The sequence below is a fragment of the Arachis ipaensis genome, chromosome B8 (assembly GCF_059453495.1).
Source record: "Arachis ipaensis isolate K30076 ecotype BB chromosome B8, ASM5945349v1, whole genome shotgun sequence".
Taxonomy (NCBI): Eukaryota; Viridiplantae; Streptophyta; class Magnoliopsida; order Fabales; family Fabaceae; genus Arachis; species Arachis ipaensis.
This window is the reverse complement of record NC_142443.1, coordinates 8,913,193-8,918,449: the sequence shown is the minus strand read 5'-3', so window position 1 is coordinate 8,918,449 and position 5,257 is coordinate 8,913,193.

The window sequence follows — 5,257 nt, the reverse complement described above, 5'->3', positions numbered from 1 at the left end:
GTTGGCCAATTCTCAATGAAGAATTGAAGACACCAATGTAATGAGTTACAAGATTTTAGAAAAACCATCACTACAAAAAGCTAACTTATATGGTGGGAGAACCCAAACTCTTATCAAATGTGTTTGAAATGTTCATGATAAGAAGAGTTTAAGTATTATTTATTAGTTATTAATTTATATTTTTAAATATTAAAATATTTAATTATTTAATTTTATGTATTTTGATTTTGTCTATTTAATTATTAGATTAATCTTTATGTTAGTGGGTTTAAGATTTTTTTATTTTAACTTAATAAAAAATTATAAATAACTCCTAAACTATTGTAACGGCCATAACTAGAGAGAATATAAGAGTGCCAAAGTATTTTTTAGTTTCATGATGAAACTATGGTGTGTGGACAAGTGAGGTTGACTGAGTCTCTCCCTTGTTGTATCGAAGAATTTGGTAAAAAGTTGAGTGATTATTTTCGATTCAATTTTCGAACTATGGTGTGGGCAAATTAACTCGAGTGACTCTATTTTCTTGTTACGTCAAGAAATTGGATAAAAAATAAAGTGATTCTCTTTGTATTCACTCTCAATTTGTCCCTTTCATTTTTCTATTTAAATTTTAATTTATCTTTTTTATTCAATTTCAATTATTATCTTCTTGTTTATCCCTTGTTAAGGCTCTTTTCAGGTATTGACCCCTCGATATCACTACAAGAAAAATTTTAAATACCTTTAGATTTATTATAAATCGTTTGCCGGTAATTAATTTACCGTCGGATTGATATTGACAGTATAAACGGCACCGAAAAATTTTTATCGGCGGATTATTTCATCCGACGCTAATTATCGGCAGATTTTGCGTCGAATTTTGCAATTAATGTGACCAAAAAAGCTATTAGTTACCGTCGGATTATGTTTTGCGCCATATTATGTTTTATGGCGCCCAATTACCGTCAGATTATTTTGTCGATAAATTCGACGACATGTTTTTTTTTTTTACTAATTAGTAGTCAAATTAAAATTTTTGTTTATCAAATTAGGGCACAAATTCAAAATTACCAGAAATTAACTAGCGATTTTATTAAAGAGGGTCTGAATATAATACAAAGTCAAAAAAATATAATACAATGAAATAGACATAAAATAAATTAAATCCCTAAACCCTACTGATCCTAGTAATCGTCGCCGCCTTTTTCACCCTGCTGAGGCAGTGGACTAGGTGCTGATGTCGGTGCCCCATAAGCAGCGCCGCTGCCTCCAGCGTGCATCTGGTCATTGTACACCGCCATCTGGTGATAAAGAAATAAAAAGATAAACAAAAATATAAGGATTCAAACTGAATAAAAAAGAATACATTGAAATTGAAATAAAAAAGATAAATTGAAATTGAGTACAAAGAGAATCACTCTACTTTCTACCCAATTTCTTGACGCAACAAGAAAGGGACTCCTCAACCTAACTTGCCAACGCCATAGTTTGGAAATTGAATCGAACGGACTCCTCAACCTTCTACTCAATTTTCCGATGTAACAAGAGAGGGACTCATCAACCTCAATTGTCCACACCATGATTTTATCACGAAACCAAAAAGGGGTTTTGAAAACCACTAAATCATTCTATACTATACTCTGACTACAATAGCTAATGAGGTATTTATAACCTCTTATTAGGTTAAAATAAAAAAAACCCTAAAGCTCATAAACATAAGGCCCAATCTAGTATTTAAATAAACAGAATCAAAATACATCAAATTAAATTAAAATATTCTAAAAATGTAAACTAATATCTTTTAAATAATACTTGAACTCTTCATATCTCGAATATTTGAAGCACGTATCATTCTCCTCATCTTCAAAAAAGATTCGTCCTCAAATCTTGTAGGTGAAAAAAATAATATATGAAAAGGACAATAATTTACAAGAAAGATAATTTTTTTTTGTTTTTTTTTTTTGCACTTTATGCTTTTTTTATTTTTTTAAACAATAATAAAACGCAAACGAAAACAAGAATACAAGAACTTAAAAAAAGACGCAACATACATTGGACTCTTTTTTTATGATAAAAGAAAAACAAATATAGATTAATGAGAATTAATCTAATACTTGAGCTCTGATACTAAATGATAAAGAAATAAAAAGATAAACAAAAATATAAGGATTCAAACTGAATAAAAAAGAATACATTGAAATTGAAATAAAAATGATAGATTGAAATTGAGTACAAAGAGAATCACTCTGCTTTCTACCCAATTTCTTGACGCAACAAGAAAGGGACTCCTCAACCTAACTTGCCAACGCCATAGTTTGAAAATTGAATCGAAGGGACTTCTCAACCTTCTACTCAATTCCCCAATGTAACAAGAGAGGGACTCCTCAACCTCAATTGTCCACACCATGGTTTCATCATGAAACCAAAAAGGGGTTTTGAAAACCACTAAATCATTCTATACTATACTCTGACTATAATAGCTAATGAGGTATTTATAACCTCTTATTAGGTTAAAATAAAGAAAATCCTAAAACCCATAAACATAAGGCCCAATCTAGTATTTAAATAAACAGAATCAAAATACATCAAATTAAATTAAAATATTCTAAAAATGTAAACTAATATCTTCTAAATAATACTTGAACTCTTCATATCTCGAACATTTGAAGCACGTATCATCTGGTCTCACAAACGCTCTAGCCGCTCCAGCTTCTTCATCAGCTTCGACTTGATGGCAACAGTATCTCCCATGCATGCAAGAAACTCGTTGTACCTCTCCTCATACTGCTTAGCTTATTGGTGAAGCTCCTGTGTGAGCTTCTACACCTCCTCCTTTAAGTCGACAATTTTCTCGGAATCGGCAGGGCTAGTGGTAGTGGCAGAGGCAGATGAAGCCGCTAATGTGGAGGTGCGAAGGCCGCTGGTAAAGAATGACCTCAACCCATAGACGTAATTCTTGTAGGGCTCAGAGGTGGTCTCACGCCAAACCCTATCAGGATCTACGACTGAGACATCGGAGCAAGAGTCGTCCCACTAGGCTGAGATTGTTGGGTCGCGACCTCCAATCTCTGCATGTAGTCCTCCTGTGTAACACACATTGTGATTAGGATGATAGCTAATTGACTTTATATCGAATACATTTCAAACTTAGAATTAATTGAAACTCATATAATGAGCCGCAGACCACTCATAAGCAAATATCTCATTGTTAGCCTTCAACGTATGGGTATACTTGAAAGTCTCCGCTAATGTCGTCTCACGTTCTAACGACTTAGAGTACACATATTGAAACCAACTAATAAAATAAATCAAGTAACAATTAGTTTAAGTAATAATTAACAAAGATTAGCAAGCTATATACCAGCCTGCTTTTCGTCTTCATGAAAGTCGCCGACCCACCAGTATACTTCGATGACCTCGGGCAAGCTCTGTTAGTTCTATTCATCAGACGACAACACTTGAACTCCTTATCAGTACTAAAATGGACATCCAGTTCCTTCCTAATATTTGGATGGAGCTAAATTGTGAGGTGGTCGTGCCCCTGACGAACGTCCTGCATCATCTGCTGAAGTCGCCTAGCTATCTGGTGGTCGTAGATCTTCTTGATCAAGATATCATGTTCCTTATCCCATATGAATTTCTCGTGCACAAAGTAATTCAACAATATTAGTTAGTCGAAATAAAATACAAATAAAATACAGTTAATTCAATAATATTGTGTTCTTACCGCCCACTTCTGAAATCACCCCTCTCTGGTCTCAACAAGAATCTTCGTGTAACTCGGCCATGGGTTATCGTACATGGACTTAATTACATTGGAGATCTCTTGTGTACATGCATTGTTGTTTGGTGCAAACCTATCAATGAAAAACTTAAGATTATCAAACACATAAAAACACATAAAACTTAACAAATTCAAAATAGATTGTGGATAAAAGACATTAAAATAGTATATACTCATGTCTGCATATCATCAGGCCAAATCCTTATCCGTATGACGAGTGGCAGTAAAGAGACATCTGACTGGGACGCATTAGAGGAATCACCCACTGTGGGCTCTATCGATGGAGCTGTAGAGGACGGAGGGGGCGTAGCAGAATGAGCCACGTAGTTGGGTTTTCTGGACCATGATGAACTGCTGATTCGGTAGACCCGCCTGTGACATCATAGGGGTCGACGAGATAGTCGGGGTAGAGGGCGATAACTGAGAAGTCTCTGGGGTACCGGTGGAAACTCTCCCTCTACCACGACCACAAGACCCCTCGTGACACATCTGCTACTTGTCGTTATGTCTGCAAAGAGAATACCAATTAATACTGATCAGCATATATACAAGACAAATCCTTCAACATTTATATTATTTTAAAAAAATTGACATAACCTCTCCTAAACATATATCTACATTTACAGTTCCTACAAATCCAACCAACCTCAATATACAACATCAGTCAAAACTCAACTAAATTCACAACATTTCCAGTAGAATATATTAACTTATTTATACTATTGTATACATTTATAAGGGTGTCATATATAATAACATTTATAAAAAAAATCTTAATTAGTTTATACACATATGTAAATTTAGAAAACCTAAATCTATAATGTTTAATTTCTTCAGGCTACCTTTTGATAGACCAATCTTAGAAGTGGAGATACTAGACTTGTTCTTAAAACAAAACTTATGATGAGCAATAGACCTAAGTTGGAAGTAAAAATTTTTAGATTTAACGAATTTTCATCCCTACTTTATAAATTATGTTGTGTAATAAGATTATTTAATGGGGACATTAAATTGAAAAGGCAACATTTTTGTTGGAGTTATGCTAAAAAATTTCAGCAAAATAATTGTTATACATGTTTATCCAATCATCATGAGATTTATTTTGCAATAATAACTTCATAATATATTACTTCATATTTATTTATAATAGTTTCATATTTTTTATGCATTCATATAGATTAACATAACGAATACTTAATTAAAACTAATCCTTTACGTTCTTATTAATTTACAAAAGTTATTACATTGCATAAATTGCAAGACACAAATACCAGTATAGACAATATATAATGATTTAGATACCATGTATAATTAATATAATTTCTATAATATTAATTTTATATTTTCAAATATCATAAGCAAGTAAATTAAATTTAATAGCTGAAATAATATTTGAATAATCACATAAAAAATACTAATTATTAATTTAGGCTTTGAAAAGGAGATTTATTTTCAATGGCCTAAACCCATGATGAAGAGTTGTTTGCCCTATTT